The 22,548-nt window shown below is 41.4% G+C and overlaps 1 protein-coding gene across 1 annotated transcript in view; it reads right to left on the bottom strand.

Moving 5' to 3' along the window:
• Nucleotides 1-22,548, bottom strand: part of LOC137210905 (uncharacterized) — a 719,095-nt gene that overhangs the window by 647,440 nt on the left and 49,107 nt on the right. The window contains exon 2 of the mRNA XM_067712973.1: nucleotides 17,400-17,615. The gene's annotated coding sequence lies outside the window, so the exon portion shown is untranslated. The remainder of the gene's footprint in view (nucleotides 1-17,399; nucleotides 17,616-22,548) is intronic.

Raw genomic sequence — 22,548 nt, 5'->3', positions numbered from 1 at the left:
GACTCTCAACCACTGCGCCACCAGGGACGCACCTGTTTTTATTTTTCAGGAACTACCAAACTGTTTTCCAAAGCAACTACAATATTTACATTCCCATCATCAATGTATAAGAGTTCCATTTTCTAGGGCTTCCCTAGAAGCCCTAGAAAATGAACTCTTTATAACTAGGCATTGTTTCATTTCAGAACAAAGATACCTGGATTTATGGCCTAGGACAGAGTTCATTCCATTATTCTAGATATAAACTCTCTTAGTTACTCAAATAGACCCTCTAGTCTCAGGATACTTTCTATGATATGCCTCTTAACACATACACTCATGTTAAACTGAAAAAATCCTGACATGGAAGAGAGAGGCCGTTTCCACAGACATCCTCTTCATATGGCACTGATTAATAGTTTGGCTCTATCTAGAGCATATGTGGATCTCTAGGGTGTGTGAAGTACTCCATTACCTTGTGGTGTTTAGTGACAACAGAGGTGCCAAAATGTTGGCTACTCTTTCCTGAAAGAAGTCTACCTTTCTCACCAGAGGCCTGATGAATCACACCACTGAGAGAAGCAATATGGCTTAAGCTATAATCACCTCCCAGGGAAAGCAATTCCACCTTCCCCATAGAGAAGACAAGGACACAGAAACCAGGCTTTGGAGCTCCGGCTGTATTCAGAGGTTGGAGTATAGCTGGCCTTAGTCACCTTTCAAGGCCAAACAAGAGGAAATGAGTCTAAATCTCATCAAGAGGAATCTAGTTTAGAAAAGGAATAATCTGTGAAGAGTGTTAGCAGGATACAATGCCCAAGTGTTTGCCGAGCCTTTTTTTAAATTAGTCAACGATCCTCACCAGTGGCTGTAACTAATTAAAAATTGTGTCACCATATTCAGAAATGCAAACTGGCTATAGCCACAGCCAACTACAAGAATATAACACTATGCCTCATGAACCGATATACAAGTCTTGTTCAACCGAGAAAGGGTTCCTGGGATATTTCTATACAACGTGAGAATTCAAGAATTTAATTTTAAGTGACTACTGAAATAAACTTTGTGACGCAAGCTACATGAAGATAAATAAACCAGAGGGTTTTTTTTTAAGTGTGTTTACTCAAAATTGGAGAAAAGCCCCATAATTCACTATATATCAAGCCTAAACTTAAAAAGATATCACACCATCATATAACATTATGTAGTAACCAGTTTTTGCAAAATAGCCAAACTCCCAATCAGTAATAAGGACTCTTTGAATTCAAAAGTGCACATTGTTCTTTGGCTAAAAATAGTAGAAAATCTCAATCCTTTAAATAAGAGTAATCTCTTATGATCTCTAATTTATTGCACTTCCTGTGACCAACAAAAACTTACTGAATACCTATTATGTGCCTAGTTTGTATAAAGCTTTTTATAAACATCAAACTGAAAATTTAAACATAAAGAAAAAGATGTCTTACTGTTCAGCATGTTTTGAAAATCACATTATACATTTTTGACATGATGATTAATTTAACTAGCCTGTATGTATTTTTTTCCTTCTCACACTTAGTAGGTATATTTTCTCAACCTTCTGAGACCTATATAAAATTTATTTTCAAGTAAATTTTTTTAAGAGCTAAAGACTTTAAGAACAGATTTTAGAACTGTGACACTAGTTCACAGAAACAAACTCAGTGATGTGTACAAGCACGTGAACACAGCACTACAACAATTGTGCTCCCGGCCCTCCAGCCCCCAACTCCCCACCCCCGCCCCTGGAGACGTCTGATCTCCAGTCTGGGAAAGGAAAGCGCGCCTCCTCCACATCCTCTCCCAGGGTCTCTCCCCAGGCCCGCGTCCAAGGGGAGAACTGCTGACTCATAGCCTCGGCGGGTTAGCAGCTCTCACTTCCCCAGCCCTGCTAAGTGGGGCAACGGAACTGTCCTCACGCTCTCGGGAGGGCTCTGGGAAGGAACACCCCAAAGAGCGTCTGGCGGGTGCTGGGAGCTACAAGCAAGACCTGGAGCACAGGATCAGAAGGCTGGGCTGCTCCGGGGGAATGGCAGAGAAGGAAGAGAATGAAAAGAAAGGAAATTAAAGGTCAATAGGACAGAGAGGCAATGGAAAAAAAGAGAAAAAGAAAAGAAGTGTCTGGGGTGAAGTGGTCGAGAGTGAGCTGCCCATCCTTTAGCTGTTCTTCCTCTGCCCCTCCCCCCAGCTGGGGGCCTCAAGGCAGGATGTGTCCCCGTCCCTGGGGGCAGCCAGCCAGCAGAGTGTCTCCATTCTCTGAGCTGACTAACAATCTTTGGCCAGACACCTGCAGACTTTGGGGTATTTGATTGCTCACTAGACTCTCTTCCAAAAGCTCTTCACTTTTTCAGACCACAACGAAAAAATTTCATGGAAGCAACTTGCCCAAGAACATAGTCCAAGCTATCTCTTGTCAACCAGATCCAAGGGTAAACTACTGCTCTGCCCTGGATAATATCCCACTGATAATAATCTATGATTCTATGTACTTTAGGACCCTGAGGGCCATGTATCAGTATCGCAGAAATTTAAATAGTGTTAACAATAAAAGAAAAATTCCCTTTTATTCTCAAAAGCAGTTATATAATTCTAGTTGTAAGTTCTAGAATAAGCAAAACAAATCTATGATAGGAAAAAATCAGAACTATTGTTGCCTTAGGGGTTTGGGCATGGGGACTGACTGGGAAGGAGCATGGAAGGAACTTTCTGGAATGATAGTAATGTTCTATATTTTAATAGTGGTTTACACAGCTGTATGCATTTATCAAAAGTTTTCCAGTGGTACGTGCATTTCACTGTATGTGGATTTCACCTCAAAGGGGGGAAAAAATCATAGAAAATATTTAACTCTAGCTGAAGATATGCATGCTGAAGTGTTTCAAGATGACATGTTTCGATGTTTTTAATTTGCTTCAAAATGTATCCAAAAAAATAAGATGTACTGATGAATGGATAGAGGGATAGGTATGTAGATATCTATATGTGATAAAGTAAGTATAGTAAAATGTTAATTACGGAATCTAAATGGTGGGCATATGGTTGTTCATTATAAAATTTTTTCAACTTTTCTGAAAGTTTGAAAATTTTATTATAAAGTGGCCAAAAAAAGCACTTGATGAGTGTTACTGGGTATGAGATTTCATATTTAAGTATATCCTTATGGGGACAGGTGTTATATCTGACTCTCATATCTATATAATATATACATATAATACAGCTATTATATGTGTACATATGCCACAGATACACATACATATAATTTGTGTTTTATATTAAAATAATAGTGACTAAAAAGGCATCATATGAATTAACAAACAATATCAAATAGATTTTATTTTACCACATGCACAAGCTGACTCCTGTTAACATGAAGACAACTTTTATCTATCGATACACAGTTTTACATGAAAAAAGTATGCACAGAAGTATCCTGGACACCAACCTTATGGATAGATATTCTAGGGAACTGGTACATAATGTTCTATGTAGGGTGACAGTAAAAGCTCCCCTACATCTCTCCTTGTGTCTATCCCTATATGACTTTTCTACGTTGCTAACCCCTTTAGATTATAAGAAGCAGCAATTTTAAAACTAACTTTGACAGATGGAAAGGTGCATGGTGCAGTGGGCTGGGAATTAAACTCTTATTGAAGATTAACAATTTGGTCTTTATTTATGACTGGCTTCCCTCCTAAAGATTTTGTGGTGTTTCCAATAAAAATACGTGCAATAATTGATAAAACTAAATAAGAAGAAGAGCATCAGGACCAGGGAAAATATAAACAAAAGTAGGGGTTTTAGACCAACAAAAAGAAAAACACAAATACACAACATAGGAGCCTAGGATAATAGCTACAGCTGAGCTTCACATTTGTCTCTGAGCCACAGAGAAAAGTAAGAATTAGTTATATTTAATTTTCTAATCTAATATTTATCACAATGTTCTAAAGCAATTTTGTCATGTGAACGTTATCGAGATGCTGCAGTGATGTCCCTGATAGTCACCTCAAACCATTCCTACCCAAAAATGCATTAAATGATTTTCTACACCTATTTCTTGTAACAGTCTGCAATTTTATTTATTATTTTTTATATTATTATTTTTTGGACATGCCACATGGCTTTCAGGATGTTAGTTTCCTCCCCAGGGATTGAACCCGGGCCACAGCAGTGAAAGCGCCAAGTCCTAACCACTGGGCCACCAGGGAATTCCCACGTTCTTCAGTTCTAAAATCTAGGACATAAGAATGGTTATTCCCAAAGCAAGAACTTCTAGTAAAGGGAATTCCAGGTAATAGAAATATATGCCACCTCCAAAGGTGGTGGAATAGATAGAAGCAGATAAAATAGAAGTAAATAAAATAAGGCTTTCTGTCATAGTCTATGCCCTATAAATGAGAAAAACATGACAATACTTTTTTCTTTAAAAATGCCAGAATGTAATAGATGCCTTTTCTGTGAAAACTACCCAATTCCCCCTACTGCTACTCTCCCCTACCCTGGCCAATCTCCTCCACCCTTGGGGATGAGGGGGTGCTCAAGCCACCTTGTTTATTCTGTTCATGGACATGTGGGTTCCTGGATCAGAGACACTCAGAAGGCTGGGTCCACAAAGAAAAAAAAAAAAAAAAAGAATGAAACTGACACAATAAGAAGCAGAAACTAGAGGTGCAAGTAAGAGTCTTTCTGATTTTTGGTCTTCTTTCTGGTCCTCCCTATGGCCTGGGGGAATTCTTTCAGAGAATTCTGTGAGACAACAGCATTGTGTCCTTTTAATAAACTTCCTGTTTTTCTAGACTAATATTTAAATGAATATAATGTCATGAGAAGCTTAGAAAATATATTCCAAGAATGGAAATTTCCGTTGGTTTGGCTTGATTCAAGCATAGAACTTGTAGCATCTAGAGGAAAAGGTGAATTCTAAACAATCTCCCATAAACGTCACTTTTCTCAGCCAAGCTTCGATGAAGGTGATGAAGAGCAGACAATTTGAGGTGGCATGCTCTTGCAGGGCCTGGACTGTTGGTGCTCTGAGCTGATCCATATGCTTCAAAAACCTCACAAGCAGATGGTGACATGCTGATGCTTTTTGAAAATGGGGTAGACTCTGTTCTGGACCCACCCAGATGAGCTCAGACTCATGAGGTTAATCAAGGTCAACAAACTAGGGAAGAGCAGAGCTCACTAGGTAGAATGGGTTTTAAATGTTTTGGTAGCAATAAACAGTCCTTGAGCTTTGATCAAAATATAAGCCTTTTGATCAAAAGTGTGGCAGTTTATAATGTCAGAATCTGAATGGGGCCAATTGTTCAAGAACTATGAAGCTGGGAAAAGCAAAACTTTCAGATATTAAGTGGTCATCTAGAGACTCCAAAGGCAATTTTCATATTGATTCATTGTTATTTTTATTATAAAAGTAATGCATACTTATTGAAAAAAATCAGAAAATATGGAAAAAATTTTAATAGAAGGTGATTAATAACTCAATCTCATAGGATAATCACTATTAATATTTTGCTCTATATCCTTCTACACTTTTTTCTAGGCTTATGAAAACAATTTTTCCTATAAAAATGTTTCATTTATACATACTATTTTGTAACCTTAACTATATATTATAAATATGTGTCAATGTCAATAGATTCTACATGATTGTTCAACTGCATAATATTCCAGTAAATGGACATACCATCATAATGTATTCAATTGGTCCCCTAATATTGGGTGTTTAAATGATTTCTAGTTTTGGTTGTTATAAAGAACACAGAAATGAACATTCTTATACATAAATCCATATTTACTTGTCCAGTAATCTCCTTGGGATAAATTCCCAGTACAATTCTTCAGTCAAATTTAAAAAGCGCTTCAAATTTTGCTGTGTTCTACTCACTAGAAGGAATTTCTTACTGGAAACAAGTTTATAATAAGATTAAATTAGATAAATTTGCAAATGGTTCTTCCATGTTCTTTTCTGCAGCATGTCTCCTTAAACTTACCAACATTTTCTAGGGGTTCTGGATTTTCTTTGGCTTCTTTTGGTTGCTTAGGGGCACCAACCACCTTTTCAGATTATAAGTGTAGTGAGCATGCTCACATTTACTCCAATAAGATGCCTTCTTCTGGAGAGTAGTCCATAGGCTCAAACAACTGGAAACATCTGGGTAAACTGAAAAGCCTTTCCCTCCACCATACTCTGCTTAATGTCCTTATTTTAAGTGTACAATTATGCAGGCACACGGGCCCAGGAATGACAAAGTCAAATGTGTGAGAAAGAAATGGCTGCTTCTGGAGCCCAGGGCTGGTGTTAGACTCCCTTGACACAGGCTACATTTGCCCATACCATGGAGACGCTGGCAAAGGCATCCCAGAATTTATCCTGTCATCTGACACTTAGTAATATTAAAGTATCTTTGTAAATTAGTTAGGCAAGTCATTTTCTGCTTCAAATTATACAACTACCCCCAAGGGGAATGACCCATGGAGAAATAAATCTTACAGTCTTCACCAGATAAGGCCTTAGTATCAGAGAATTATCATAGCCATTCCATACTCAAAACACATGAAGATGAAAAGATTATCAAATGGTGGCCAGATATGTAAACAGACACCTTGGAGGGAAGGATGGAAACATATGACATGCGGATATCACTCCAATGAAGGAATAGAATCTGGAGAAAACTGGTCCTTGCTATATGAGCCCAGATGCACGGAGACTACTTAAAAAAACCCTCCCATTATGGGTTGAATTGTGTGCCCCACCCAAAATCCGTATACTGAAGTTCTAACCCCCAGCACCTCAGAATGTGACTTCATTTGGAAATAGGGTCATTGCAGATGTAATTAGTTAAGTTAGGATGAGGTCCTTCTGGAGTAGGATTGGGCCCTAATCCAATGTGAGAAATCTGGACACAGAGACAGACATGCATAGAGGGAAGACAACATGAAGAGACACAGGGAGAAGACAGCCACCAGAAGCTCAGAGAGAGGCACAAATTTCTCCCTCAATAGCCCTCAGAAGGAACCAACCCTGCTGACATCTGTACTTAGGAATTCTGGCCTCCATAACTGTGAGACAATAAATTTCCATTGTTCTAAACCACCCAGTTTGTGGCACTTTGTTACAGCAGCCTTAGCAAACTAATAAACCTCTCCACCCACGTTTAGCACTGGAAAGAAAAAAGTATGAAACACCAAAAAATAAAGGGATTCGATTTCCAAAATCCTGCTCCTCTTTGGCAATATAAAATGCTAAACCACAGAAATTAAGTAGTAGCACCAGATATTTGATTAGGGCGCCAAAGAGAAAAAAACAAAACATGATTAGGGAATGAAATAACTTGCTCTCAGAGCTATTAGGTGAAAGATCTGAAGTCTGACCCAGGCCTGTTCAAACATAATCATTCCATCCTGTGCTCTCCTGGGCAGGCTCTCACCTCTCTTCTGAGCCCTAACCCATCTCCTTTTTACCTCTCTTTGGCCCTTAGATACCCAAGGCCCTACCCAAACCACCCCTCCTCCACTGTATCCCAAAATTCATCTTCCTTCACAAACAAAACTCCCAGGCCTTCAGAATCAGATCTCTACTAGATTTTCAGGGAAAAAAAGCCATTTGAATATCTAAAGCAATTTACACAAGCGTGTACATAAGGCGTACACATGCCTGAGGAGATGGTAAACCAAAGAATCTCTATTTGGCCGAGTGCATGGGGCAGATAACTTCAGGAAGGTGCATTTGGGGTGTTACTTGATGACTCTGGGCAACTTCTCCCACTCTTCTCCCAAACCCCCTTTCTCAAAGGGTCTGACTTCTGGTCAGTGATCTAAGTCGTTAACCAGTCTCCCAAATTCCTTCCTCAATTACATTCATCCATTTATGCTTTGTTGAAATGCATAGATCCCTGGGAAACGAACATCTCAGGGCAGCTGACCTCTCTCGAGAGCCGCTGAGGGTTGAGAGCAACGAGAGTGTCAATACCCTGGGTTGGACGTAGGGGAGAGATGCCACATAGAAGAGGTTGATAAAAGACAGCCTATCTAAAAGACCTCGAGCTCAAACTTAGCCTGTCCCACCATCTTGCCCACACACACAAAGAAAAACCTTCGTAAGAGCTATATCCCTAAAGTGCCTTTTCATGTCATGGTAATAGCAGCTTTACAGAGCATTTTCAATGTCTCAACCACTACCCTCAGCACTTTTTAGGCATTAACTCATTTCATCTTTACAGCAATCCTAAAAAGTGGGTACCACTATCCCTCTTTCATAAATGGAAAACCAGAGGCACCAAAAGGCAAAACCAGTATCCAAACCCAGGAGGCCAACCCCACAGGCTTTTTCCCCAACCACTGTACTATGCAGGGAAATCACATATGTGACGTGGCGTATTATTATTTCGGCAGAAACGTACAGTAGTAAATTTAAAACTCTGCCAGCTCATTTGAGATACAGCAAATGTTTCCACTTAGGTGCCCCAAGCAGACATCAGTAGCTCTAACGGCCAGCCTTCTAGAGCCACCAGGCACACCTGAGGATCCCGGGTACACAAATCCTGCTCAAAGGATACACAGCCTGCCTCTGGAACCAAGTTTAAGCAACTAAGCAAATCTAAAATCATGACTTTGGCCTGAGGACTCAGGCTATTTCTTGTGGGTCAGATTCCAACTGTACCTTCTCATGGTATTTCACTGGAGATGGCTGAGTGGAGCTCCCAGTGCAGTCACGCCTTAATCATGGAATCGAGACGCCTCCTCCCTGCCCACCTCTGGAGCATTCCACAGTGGCAGTCCAAACAGCTTGTCTGAACTGTCACACTAAGGGAATTTATTTCCAAACAGAACAGAAAAAAGAAAAAGAAATCCCAAACATCTGCTCTCCTTCCAAGATTTAAAAGGCCTGATGCAAGAAAGTAAAAACAACAAAATTAAATGTGTGGAATTCTAGTGAGTATAATGCCTCCGATAGTTTGTTTTTCCATAAATTCTTAATCTGCCTTCACCTTTTCACTTCAGTAAAGTATGTCAGTGCCTGACTGTAACAAAGCGGCGGCTGAATGAAAAGATGGCTTTATCAGGCTAGCTTTGACTTCAGAATACAAATCTGAGCTTGTGACGGTTTTCAGTTTTATGCCTCAACCAACAGGGCAGCTCTAAGAATTACACACCACACACACACACACACACACACACGCTTCTCTTACAGAGTGATCCTAGTGGTGAGAAACAAAACACAGCATGCACTGTGAAGTAAGTGCCAGGAGAGGGCCTGCTCAGCCTTTTGAGGGAGAGCCTGAGAGCTGCTCTCCTCAAAGTTGTGCTCAGCCAAGCCCACCCAGTCCCAAGGGAGAAGGGACTGCTGAGCTCCCCACTTCTAGAGCCCATAAGCCTCCTGCAGGCAAAAGGACCCAGAGCCCACCCCTCCCCCAGGAAGGGTCCCCAGGAACAAGAAAGGGAGGCAGGAAGGAGGGATGCCTGCTGTAGTGAAGAGGAGTGGTTGTGTTCTCCCAAAGAAAACATCTGTGGGGAACAATCTAATGAGTAAATTGGATTAAGTCACAACCTTTGCCCCTTTTTCTATACCGAGCAGGTGAATCAACCTTTCGCATCCGTAATGGTCCTGGGCGGATTTTGCCTGAGGAAGACCAGCAAGGAAGGAGGTCCTAGAGAAAAAGGGGTAATTCATGGTCATGTCATCATTCAGAGTCTTCCATCCATGGCAAAGCATGGGCCTTCTGTGGAGGAGAGCTGGAGACCTGGGTATCACTAGCTGCAGGGGTGGGAGGTGGGGGGACCTAGAGTGCAGCGGCAGCCAAGACACCCCACGCCCAGGAGTGAGAGGAGCAACACTGCACGTCCTGACGTTCCCTACCTACAGCAGACTGACAACGAACACCCTGGAGAGAGGAGAAGGGTGCAGCTCCTGCCACACAGGAGCTACACGGCTGACTCCTACGGTTGTTCTCTCTCCCCTCTGTTTGCTCCTTTGTAGTAAAGAGCTCTGAAGTCCTTAAAACAAAAAGGGTATTTGCTGATTCACAGAGCCAGAAAGTAGAATGATGTTTGCCAAGGGCTGGGAGAAGGGGCAATAAGAAATTGTTGTTTAATGGGTATACAGTTTCAGTTTTGCAAGATGAGAAGAACTCTGGAGATGGATGGTGGTGATGGTAGCACAACAGTGTGAATGTACTTCAGGCTACGGGTCGGTACACATAAACATGGTTCAGATGGTAAATTTTATGTTACGTGTGTTGTACCACAGTTTTTAAAAATTAATGGTATTTGCTAATCTTCAGGGTCAATAAAGAAAAAAGAAGGGTAACCAGGTGGATGTGTCCCACTTCACAGCTAATTTTGAGATGAGAAACCTAAGGGAAAGAAGGAGTGCTAGCAATTGCTAAAAGGAAAGAAAAGTAGCTTCTATCCCAGGAGCCTGAAGCAGAGAAGAAGAAGAAAAAAAATAAGAGGCAGGATGAGCCTCTGAACTGGCCTTGGGGTTTAACAGTAGAAGAGCCTTGAGTGATGCGGAGGTGACATACTCCTCCAGGCCCACCCCATAAAAAGGCTGTCCCCTCACTCTTCATTGTCTTTTCCAAACCATTGCTGTTCTGTCTTTCCTCGAGAGCCTCTTCCTTTGAAGCATGTGCGTCTATCATGTAATACCGTCCTTTTCCATCCACTCCCCCAGGGCGTCTGAAGGCCTTGGCATCCGGCTCCAAGGTCTTTCTCGCCCCTGGACTCCTGCCAGCATCTGGGTAACTTCAGTGTTCTCCTTGATGACTTGGCCAATCCGATTTCCCAAGTACTCGGCAAATGACAGGCACTATACCAGCAGCTTCACGTCGTTTTCTATAACCCTCACAACAAACCAAAAGCTTGGCTATAGCACCCCTGTTCAGAGATAACAGGGGCTGGGATGCTAAACCATGCTGGTCAGACTCCCAGGTTCATGCTCTCCTCTCTTTCCAGCCCTGCGTCAGAATGCAACTAAAACATAAACCTGAAGATCCTGCCCTCTATCCATGTACTCTTGCCTTGCTACCTCTCCCACTAAACCTCTTCCTCTGCCTCACCAAACATCCAACTCCTCAATCCCTGCCTTTTCTCCCAGTTAATCAACCCTTCCTGACACTTCTTCCTTCCATACCTGTGGCCAGAGAAAAGGCCAGGAAAACCCCTGTGAGACTGTTTCTTTGGCCCAATGCCCACGTTATGAACCCTCTCCCTTTGATCACCAGATTACTGATTAAATTAGTAAAATCCTCTAGGCCTACAATTGTAAGCAATGTTATGATGCTGATGTAAGTGCTGGTTTGAACTTATAATAAGTGTGTTAGACTGGTTGGGACCAAGTAGAGAGAAAACAGCTGACGGCAGGTGGCAACTGATAAGAACCATGGCTACTCCCAGTTAGCCCCGTAAAAACGACGCCCTGTGCTTCTTCCTGGGGCTCTTGGTCTAACAGGAGCACTCTCACCATTATGTCACTCCTGGCATCCACTAAAAGACAGGCTGTCTCTCTCCACCCTGAAGACAGTGACTCAGCACTCTAGGGGTCCCACGGGTGGCTGGAAAAAATCCTCACTCCCCTTACCATCCATCAACATATACTCACCACTATGGGTGATAAAATGTACTCTTCAATAGAGACCTCCCTTCCCTCTTCTCCAGCACCAAAGTTTGCAGGGGGAGTTGAGAAGTGAATTCAGTGGACTTCTGTTGTTTAATGTGAAAGCATATTTATGCCTGTGTATTCTTTGTCCTTAGGCATACCAAAAATGTAAAATATATGAGACATACTCATAACAAGTTCTGAACACTTGGTCATCAACAATACAGACAATGACACTTGGTCATTCACATCAACATCTTCATCAACATTTCCGTTCTCTTGTCCCGTTGTCCTGACCTGTCACCTCTCCCCAACAATCCCCAGCAGCTCTCTGATTTCCCCAGTTCTGAGTGTTCTGGTACTACAGGAGAGACTCTCAAAGCACTGTTGATTATCTAAATTACAAATTTAAGAGCTCCAACCTCAGCTCTACCCTAAATATTCCTCTATTGTTTTTCCCTATAGCAGCACTTCCAAAGCTGCTCCGTGTTCTTTGAGTCCCCTACCCCAACCCCAGCCCCTAACTTCCAAACAAAACAGTTATCCACAACTTCCACGCCTTCCACCTTTCAGGTTTTATTTCCACTCATCTTCCCCACGTCTTTCTTGTCCAAAAAGAAAAGTCTCCTACTCCTTTCCAGGGCCAGTCACTCCTGCATCTTGACCCCATCCTTGTTTTCCTCTTCTAGGATGTTTCATCAGTTACTGAGCTTTTTCCATCCAACCAATCAATCAATAACGCCAGCCTTCCTTCAATTCCACCTACTCCTCAAACCACCGCCCTGTACGCCCTTGCATTCACCACCAAGCCTATCTGTGGTCCTCAGGCCCTCAGCCACCTCATCTCCCATTCATTCCTCAACTTCTTGTAATTGAGCCCCATGAGTTAGAATCTAACTAACCTAATCTAATCTAATCTAATCTAACTTTTTCCCAGGCAAAGGTAAAAAATTTCCTACTTGTCAAACCCAGTCTTCAGTTCTCATCCAACTCTCCTTTCTGAAGTGACAGCACAGCCAGGAGGTGATACCAAGTGGGATTAATAGCAGGAATCCTGCAGTCAGTGGTCTGGGTGCAGTTGGTTTCCACCCTATTACAAACTCTTTGACCTTGAGTTGAATTACTTAGCTGCACATCAATTTCCTCATCCCTAAAATGGAGAATGTGCTAATAGTAGCTCCTAGCATTTAAGGCTTATTAGCTAGCTTAGTCAATGAAGAGGTGCAATCTGAGATCATGGAAAGCCAGACTGGGAGTCAGGGGAACAGGGATTTAATCCCAGTTACAGAATCTTTGTAATAACAAGATCTCTGTAATAACAAGATCTCTTTTAAATAAACTGGGTGATCATGAAAGTGCTTTCTGGCCCTAAACACTTCTACAAGACATTAAACAGTTTGGCAAAAATTTGAGAAAATGTACAAATGAGTACGAAATGAACAACACATGTAATAAGGGATCCGTGGAAAGGGAAGAATACTGTGAGCGGGATAGTTGAAGGAGGTTAAACAGGTAGAACTTCAAGGGACCCTGAAAGACAGGGAGGATTTTGATCAATGTAAAAGAGGGGGAAAAGACTTCGGAGTTTGAGAAGCAAAATGACAAAGGCATAGAGTGATTTAAGGTACACCAGGAAGATCTCCCCAACAAGGATATCTTCCCCATGACTTTTCAATAGGTTCTGAATGTCAGTTAATGGTTTTGAAGTTATTGTTAGACCACAAATAAGTTCTTATTTATAACTGATAAAAATGAACGTGACCTATCCTGTGCAGCCATTTAAGGTAATTTGTAGAAGAAGGATTAATGAAGGATGTACACCAAGGTATTAATGGTGGTTGTCTCTAGACAATGACTTTTATTATGTTTATCTGTATTTTCTAAAATGAACATGAATTGTTATTTATGACCAGAAAGAATAAGAGCATATTTAAGCTTTTAAATGCAATTAAGGAGGTGGTGACATCTTAAACTATTAACAATAAAGGGGGCTTCCCTATTGGCGCAGTGGTTAGGAATCCACCTGCCAATGCAGGGGACACGGGTTCGAGCCCTGGTCCGGGAAGATCCCACATGCCGCAGAGCAACTAAGCCCGTGCACCACAACTACTGAGCCTGTGCTCTAGAGCCCGTGAGCCACAAATACTGAACCTGCGTGCTGCAACCACTGAAGCCCGCACGCCTAGAGCCCATGCTCCGCAACAAGAGAAGCCACCGCGATGAGAAAACCGCGCACCGCAACAAAAAGTAGCTCCCACTCGCCACAACTAGAGAAAGTCTGCATGCAGCAACGAAGACCCAACACAGCCAAAAATAAAAATAAATAAATCTTTTTAAAAAAACAATAAAGGGAGACATTGCTCGACAGATGGCTGGGACTCAGTTGAAGTCATAGACATGCCAGGGGCATTGAAAGAATTGTTGCAAGTGGGAGTAGCAAAGCATTGGCAATAGTCTTTGCCGTGTTCCTAATTTGCCCCTGTAACAGTATATTTTAACATCTTAAAGCCCGTTTTATTATTTTTACACCCACTTTTATTTCTAGTACCCAAAAAGACTCAAAGATTTTATTAATTACAAAAGATCTCTTTTTAAGTACTGATACATAAAGGATAATGCAACTACTCATTCTTTTTTGGTGCTTTTTCAATGACAAATGTCTGTCAGTTATTCCTCCTTACTCTCAGATTTGGGGTACCCTGGAGTAGTTAATGGAGTTCTGAGGAGTGAAAGTTTGGGCAAGACGACTCATATGGATAAGCACGATGGGGATCATTTTTTATATACGTTAAGTTGTATTTTTAATTCATTCTCTCCTATAAATCAGGTTTTCTACAGCCTTTCCACCGTTATGCCCTCAGAGAAAGGGTAAAAGCAACTCCTTCTGCAGAAAGGACATAACTTAGAAATATTTCCTACCAACCAGAAGGGGAAATTAAACTTTCCAGTGAATGGTGACTTCAAAATAAGAGACATAAGTAGGGAGACAGGTAAGGCATGGTTTCTTTGCCTTGGGCCTAACTCTCAAAGTAAGAGGTTGTTAGGTAAAAGTTGAGGGGAAAGTCAAAAGTAGAGGGGTTTCTGCCCCCGTTTCCTGTTGGGACTCCAAGAAGAAACCTCATCCCAGAATAACTTCCTCACCAGTATGGAGGTGTCTCCCGGGAGGGAAAATGGTATGATGAGAGGAAGGTCTGAGGTAGCACCCCAAGGTCTTCCTCAGCTCCCTTGTGGCATGGAAGGGATCCAGAAATTCCCATGTGCCCCATGGAGGGCTTCCTGGGGATTTCCAAGGAGGTTGCCAGGGCAAAAGTGAAAAGATCCTATAGCCGAGGCCCACAGAACAAACCACCCAGTCAGGAAATAAATGAGAATCCCAACAGACCACAGGAGTGCGTATAGTGTCAACAAGAGATGAGGTGGGTCAGGTCATCTAGGGAAGACCAACCACCAGGGCCCAACCAGAATAAGAGAGAGGCCCAGGTTCATCAGAAGCAGATGCCAGCAGATGGTCAGCGACCTGCAGAGAAGTGACACTGGTGTGGAGAACAGAAGGCAGCACAAAGGCCTAAGTCTCTGCATAGACCTTGAGGTCACTTAATACCAGTGGTGCTCCAATATATGTTTAACAACAGACTCTCCAGAGAGGAAAAGCCCTGGTTTGTAGCATTTAGAGATTTTCTTGGTGTAAATACTGCCACCAAGGAAGATTTCACCTTTGCACCATTGAACTTAGAGTTGGGAAGAGATGAGGTTCATAGAAGCATACAATTTTATAGTATTTCCACTTACAGATACAAGAGACATAACTTCAGTAACATAGATAACAGTAAAATATAGTCAAATAATTAGGAAGTGATGAGTTTTGAGTATTACCTTTCTTGTCAGTATTATTTCTTTAATTGTAAGTTTGTATAACTTAGTTATTAATAAAGACTGTATTTAAAAACTGACTTACAAAATTCCCCAGGATTTAACAATCAGTTCTGGTAAGCCAGTGCAAGCCAGCTAGAGCATGCCACTGCTTAAGAAACCCTGCCCATTTTCTCCAAATATCATCTTGGAGAGGTATAGGGTTAGTGGAAGAAAAATCAAACAACTGGGTCATTTACCCAAATAAATTAAATTATCATTAATTAATAAATGTCAGTATCTACTACTACCTCCACCACCATCGTTTCCAATGTGAAGGCTGGAGAAGAAAATGAAATCAGTTACAAAAAAATTAAAGAAACTATATTTTCCTTGTACATCTCCATTTTGGTGTGTGTCAATTAAAAATTCTGTACCCAGTAATGGAAGGAATGACAGTAGCTTATGTGGGTGTAGGTTTATTGTTCTCACATAACAGAGTCAAGCTTATACTTCATGGCCACAAAATGGCTGCACCAGCTCCAAGCAATACATTTGCAGACAAGCCAAGATAAAGGGGCAAGAAGTCCAGCAGTTTCTGTACTCTTCTATCAGGAGCACAAAAACTTTCCCCAGGAATCTGCCTTCTCTTGCCCCTCCCCACTCACTTCCTCCCAGTGGACTTAGGCTGCTTAAGTCTTACTGGTCAGAACTAGGTTACTCAGCCATCCCTACCTGCAAGGGAGACTGGGAAAGATATCCCAATTGGCTTAGACCAGTCAAGATCCACTGCCCGGGATAGGGCATGTTGCTGCCAATAATGAACAAAATCGGGTTCTGTTAGCAAGGAAGAAGGGGGTGATGGAGAACAGGCAAGCTGGAAGCAAGTCTGGCACAACTTAAGTCAGTATTTCTAACCCCAATGCACACAGCAAAGAGGAAGGATTATTTTAAATGGAAAAGAGCCAAGATTTGGCATTTGTTTTGCCAGAGCTTAAGATGGAAATGCAGGAAGAGCCTGGCAGTATCTCTCATATCTAATCAGAGGTTATTAGGGGTGCAAACAGAAGGGAATGCTTGGAGGGCTTAGCCGCCTGAGCAGTGGCCCCCTCAGACTCCTAGAGGAAGCTTTCTTTTTCGCCACTTCAAGAGCAGGAAATGGGGGTAAAGAAAATGAAGTTCAATGTTAAAGAGGTTTCCCCATCAGGGAAAATTAGGGAATAATAGATTCTTGTTGCTTAATACTTTAGGATGCTCAGAGCTTTTACCAAGCAGTGCTTTCCAGGGACCTGAGTCCCACTTGCTCTTTGCTAAGTACACACTTCAGGTGTCACTCACAAAGCTGGGGAGAGCAGCAGGACTGAGAAGGAAAGTGAAAAGGTCCTTCTTTCCCTGCCTCTGATGAACCTCTAGACTACCTAAGGTTAATTACTTTTATGGTTGGGGCTTATTCCGTGGGAAAGGAGCTAAATGACTAAACGTCTGTGGGCACTGAGTCACACAGCCCATCTGCAAATGGAGCCTGCCCTACTGTGACTGGGTGCCTGACTCTCATTGGCCAATTGTAGGAATCATACTAGATCCAGGAAAAAGACAAGTCATAGATGCTCAGGACAGGGTCCAAGGTGGGCGAAAGACTAACTCCTAGACAGGACTTAAATTAAAAGTTCCACAGTAGCTTTTCTGATATAAAATGTAGGCCCTTTAGTTGAACAAGTTGAATAAATAATTTCAAGCACAAAAGATCTGAGATTCATCTGTCCACACTGTAAAAATTACAGGTGTGAATTAAGTTCCTTCTTCTAGTGTAGCATAGCCAGTGCTTTTCCCCTCTTATATAGTGTTAACTCGTTTAAAGAACATGTACACAACAGGTTTTTGAATTTTTCATTTCCCATGTTTCTTTTTCTTTTTTTCTTTTTTTTTTTTTTGCAGTACGCGGGCCTCTTACCATTGTTGCCTCTCCCGTTGCGGAGCACAGGCTCCAGACGTGCAGGCCCAGGGGCCATGGCTCACGGGCCCAGCTGCTCTGCGGCATGTGGGATCCTCCCAGACCGGGGCACGAACCATGCCCCCTGCATCTCGGCAGGCGGACCCTCAACCACTGCGCCACCAGGGAAGCCCCTCCCATGTTTCTTAATCAAAGTTCTCTCCTTGAACTCTTTATCTGTGGAAAGAAAAAAAAAAGTTGCTGCCTCTTTAAACAAGTACTCAGGCCTGAAAATGTTAACTAATTTCATTTTCTTGATAAAGTCTGTCTGTGATCAGAACTGAGTCATACCAAAAATACTTCTACAAGATTTGACCTTTTACTTAAATCCCACATTGAGATAATATACTTAAAATGGTTATCAATAAGACCTTTGTTTTTAAAAGCACATTTAAAATAAATCACTTTTTAAAAGGAGAAAACTGTTTTCAATAAAGCTCTTTACAGGCAATCAGCTTGACAGTATGTTTGCTCTTTTATTTTCTTTATATATAAATTATGCCCAAGACTGCCATGATAATAGTACTATACAAACTATACTTTACCTTTGTATTTACTTCTTGTCAGAATAAGCTCTACAAATTAATCTGTTTCTAGAGTGCTTTATGACCAGCAAGCCCCAGGGTAAAAACAATGCAAGCTGCCACAAATTTTTACTGTTAATGAGAAAAACCGAGTCCAATTATATGAGGATAATTAATTCTTAATTCCTTCTGACAAAGAGTGTTCTTGCAGTAAAAAAAATTTTACTCAATTATAACAAAGTTTTATCATTTAGAAAAGTTTTGAAAACAGACTTTTTGCTTGAGTCCCTGAGCAAAGTGACACTGCGTTACCTAAATACGGCTAATTACTAGGATTGGCTTCCTGTATGTTTTAATCACCTAATTCTTTTGTCATCAAACTCCTGTTGCCCCTTAAAATGCTGGGAACTTACTAGATAGATATATTATCTAAAAATTATCCATTCCAAAACTGATATTTCTCACATTTCCTATTTTTCTCCCTTTGGCTTAGCCCTCTAGCTCATCCATGTTAGAGGCTGTTTATGAGTGGCAGAGTTTACATTTCCCTTGGTGATTTACTATTAACGTCCTAGAGGAGTAAAATTCCGATCTGAGCAAGCACAAGCCTGGAAAGAAAATAATCTTGGAACGAAATCATTATACATATATTTATTTTTGTTTGTTTGATACATAAATTTAATCCAAATCACCATGAAATGAGCTTGCTACTTCTAGAGTTGCTATGGTTAAGTGCAGGATTTTTGAAAATTGGACCTCATAGGGTATTTGTCGGATTTCTCCTCCTTGACCCCTCCCACCATGGCCTGGGTAAGGAAGCACAGGATGAGGCCCCAGAGTCCAGAGTGGGGTTGGAAAAAGTATTTATTTCAAGGGCCTAGAAATAAGAAGAGTTAGAAACGAGTCGGGAGTGGAAGAAACTGAAAATCTCATCAACCCAAAGGGGCAAGCACAAAGCTGGAAAGAAAAGACAAAGGTCAAGTTTGAGATATTAGTTGAATGGGCATAAAGAACAGTCCAGGAGAAGGTCTGGAACAAGGTGGGCACACTTGTACCAGCAGCAAAGGAAATGACATGGGTGGGAGAGGGATCGGGTGACCAAGGAGGGAGTCTGGTTTGAAGGTACAAAGGACAGCAATAAGAAAGACCATAGACTTCAAGTAAAGCCAGTCTTTCTCTTTAGTCTTTCTTTTGGACCAGTTACTGGTCCAAAGACCTCTGAGAAGGTTTACCACAGAAATAACACCACTACAGCATATGTTGCCTCCCAGTTAATTGCATTAAGAAGTTAGGAGCTATATTTTCACCCCTCTGGCATAAGCCACCTCTGAAAGAAAGAGCCCCTCACCCAGAAAGCCTATCCCACCCAACAGGTATTTCCCTGCACTGTGGCCCAAATAACTCCACCAAGTGGATCAAGCTGTAATCTTTTGACAGACTTGTCTCTCAGTCAAATTCTCAGATGAAGAAAGCTGACAATACAAAACCCAGAAGGCATAATATGGAGGTGAGTCAGCTCAAGCAGGCTTCTCTGAGACAACCCAAGTTAGATGAAGAGAATAAAAAAAAAAAAAAAACCACAGGATTTTTTTAAGCTATGATTCACGCAGAAACTCTGGTCTGACTGTTACTTTTGAGGTGGGTAAACCATTTAGAGACTTTATGGAGTGGATATAAGCACCTTCTATAGAGAAAAAGAGCGTCATCTTTTCATAGAACAGAGAAAGAACTCTTATCATTTCCTGATGTCAGGACAGCAATATAAAGTATATACTCTAAATTGTTAAATGAAGTGGAGGAAAGATCTATGGATCAATATAACTCTTCAAGAAAAACATGTGAAATAAATAACTTTATTACAACTTTCCCATGCCTTTCCTTTTACTGAAGTCTAAAAGTATGATCATATCCATCAAGTAATATCCATACATATGAATGAAATTGAATTGTAAATTATATATTCCTACAATCTTGTGGATACTGTGATGGAAAAAATTATGTGTCAACTTGACTCAGCGGGCCACAGAGTGCCCAGATATTTGATCAAAGATTATTCTGAGTGTGTCTGTGAGGGTGTTTCTGGATGAGATTAACATTTGAATGGGTAGACTGAGTAAAGCAGATTGCACTCACTACTGTGGGTAGGCCCCATCCAACTAGTTGAAGGACAGAATAGAACAAAAGGGATGAGTAAGAGAGAATTCCTTCTGCCTGACTGCCTTCAAGCTGAGATATCAGTTTTTTCCTCTCTCCAGACTTGAAATGAAACATCATCTCAAGCCTGCCAGCCTTCAGACTAAAACTACATCACCGGCACTCCTGAGTCCCCAGTTTGCAAGCTCAGCTTGCAGATCTTGGGACCTCTAAGCCTCCACAATCACATAAGCCAAATATATATATATATATATATATATATATATATATATATATATAAAATATACACACACACACACATCCTGTTTCTTTGGAGAACCCTAATACAGATGCTTCTACAAATTTTATAGCAAACTTGTGTAAAAGATAAAGATATGTCAAGTAGTCTTAGTTGTTTGCCTCTCCCCTTGACCCACAGCCATATGTCCTGCTCTGGCAGTAACTCAAAGAATGATCTGGAATAAAAGGCACACACAGACTTAAAAGGAAATAAGTCCCCACTGACACCGCCATATTCAGAGCTGCCAGATTCAGTCAGGGCCATTTACATCTAAATCTACTACCTTCATACAGCCTTCTGGAAGCAGGCTGCTTTAAACAACATAATTTCTAAGGAGAGACTGAGAGGGGAAGGGAGGAGTGATGCTTTGGGCCCACCGTCTGGTATATACTGTAACTATAACTGTACACCTCCCCTCTTAGTGGCCCCACCGATTTAATGAAAGAATGAAGGCAGACTGATCTGGTTTGCAGGGTCTTAGAGGACTTGACTCAACACATTATATCAATGTAACAACAAGCATGTCTCAGCCAAGATCAAAGTGTAAATAAGAGCAAAACTTTCATACTGATTTGAAATTTCCATTCACCAGAATTCTGGAGCAAGGGTAGCGTATGCTCACAAGAAAACCCGCCTGAGCTAGGGAGTACACATTCCAGAGGAGACCAGTGTGTGGTGTGGGAGAGCACAGGATGGGAAAGCCACCCAGAAGTACACTCTTCGCAGAACAAGAGAGAGATTTTCCCAGTTGTCCTGAGTACAAAACTGGCAAGAAGGAAAGAGATGCAAAGGGAATTTTTAGGAAGCTTTCTGTATGGTTTCACTACGTGAAATCCCTATACTGCAATATTTTTAAAGTAAACCTTAGGGTAAATATTTACATTATGCTTCAAGGTTTCTCGAATTAGACTGTTGTTGAAAGTTGCACTTACAAGAGATTAGACCTATACAAGGAAGCCTGGCTTTATGTGAGTTTCATTTAGGCAAAGTCCATCTTCAGATTTCAACATATTTCCCAAGCCCCTTTCAGTGCAGACCTTTCCTCTTATTATAACAGCTTACGATCCACAATAAGCAGAATGGGGAAAGACTGAGCTTTGGTGAAATCTTAGCTTATTTTTATGACTGTTAGTATCCTGTGGCATAAGCATCCATCAATTAACTCTAAAAAAGCAACTTGGGATGTGTCCAATATTTTGACTCCAGGCGTGGCTCTAAGTTTCTTCCATAATATCCCAGATCAACAGTAAGGTTACATAGACCCTATATAGCACATGTAGAGAAGGCAACAAATACCAGCTCCAATTATATTCTCATCACCTAGGAAGACTAGAAAATGTTTTACAATAAAAAAGGAACACAACGGCTTCCCTGGTGGCGCAGTGGTTGAGAGTCCGCCTGTTGATGCAGGGAACACGGGTTCGTGCCCCGGTCCGGGAAGATCCCACATGCTGCTGAGCAGCTGGGCCCGTGAGCCATGGCCGCTGAGCCTGCGCGTCCGGAGCCTGTGCTCCGCAACGGGAGAGGCCACAGCAGTGAGAGGCCCGCATACCAAAAAAAAAAAAAAAAAAAGGAGCACAAAATGTCACCACTCTGAATTATGCCACAAAAGGCACCATAAAGAGAAATCAGACACTACTATAGTGTAATATCTTAGGGGACAGATTCTAAAACCAGTGCTTAGGGCTAAAATTACATATGATCAAAATGACCCTTGAGAACCCTCTTGCACTGTTGGTGGGAATGTAAATTGATACAGCCACTATGGAGAACAGTACGGAGGTTCCTTAAAAAACTAAAAATAGACCCAGCAATCTCACTACTGGGCACATACCCTGAGAAAACCATAATTCAAAAAGAATCATGTACCACAATGTTCATTGCAGCTCTATTTACAATAGCCAGGACACGGAAGCAACCTAAGTGTCCATCAGCGGATGAATGGATAAAGAAGATGTGGCACATATATACAATGGAATATTATGCAGCCATAAAAAGAAACGAAATTGAGTTATTTATAGTGAGGTGGATGGACCTAGAGTCTGTCATACAGAGTGAAGTAAGTCAGAAAGAGAGAAAAAAAAAACGGTTCTGATGAACCTAGGGGCAGGACAGGAATAAAGACACAGAAGTAGAGAATGGACTTGAGGAC

This window comes from Pseudorca crassidens, chromosome 18 (genome assembly GCF_039906515.1).
Source record: "Pseudorca crassidens isolate mPseCra1 chromosome 18, mPseCra1.hap1, whole genome shotgun sequence".
In the NCBI taxonomy this organism is placed as follows: domain Eukaryota; kingdom Metazoa; phylum Chordata; class Mammalia; order Artiodactyla; family Delphinidae; genus Pseudorca; species Pseudorca crassidens.
The sequence above is the reverse complement of the archived record's forward strand: the minus strand, read 5'-3'. Positions and strand labels throughout refer to the sequence as shown.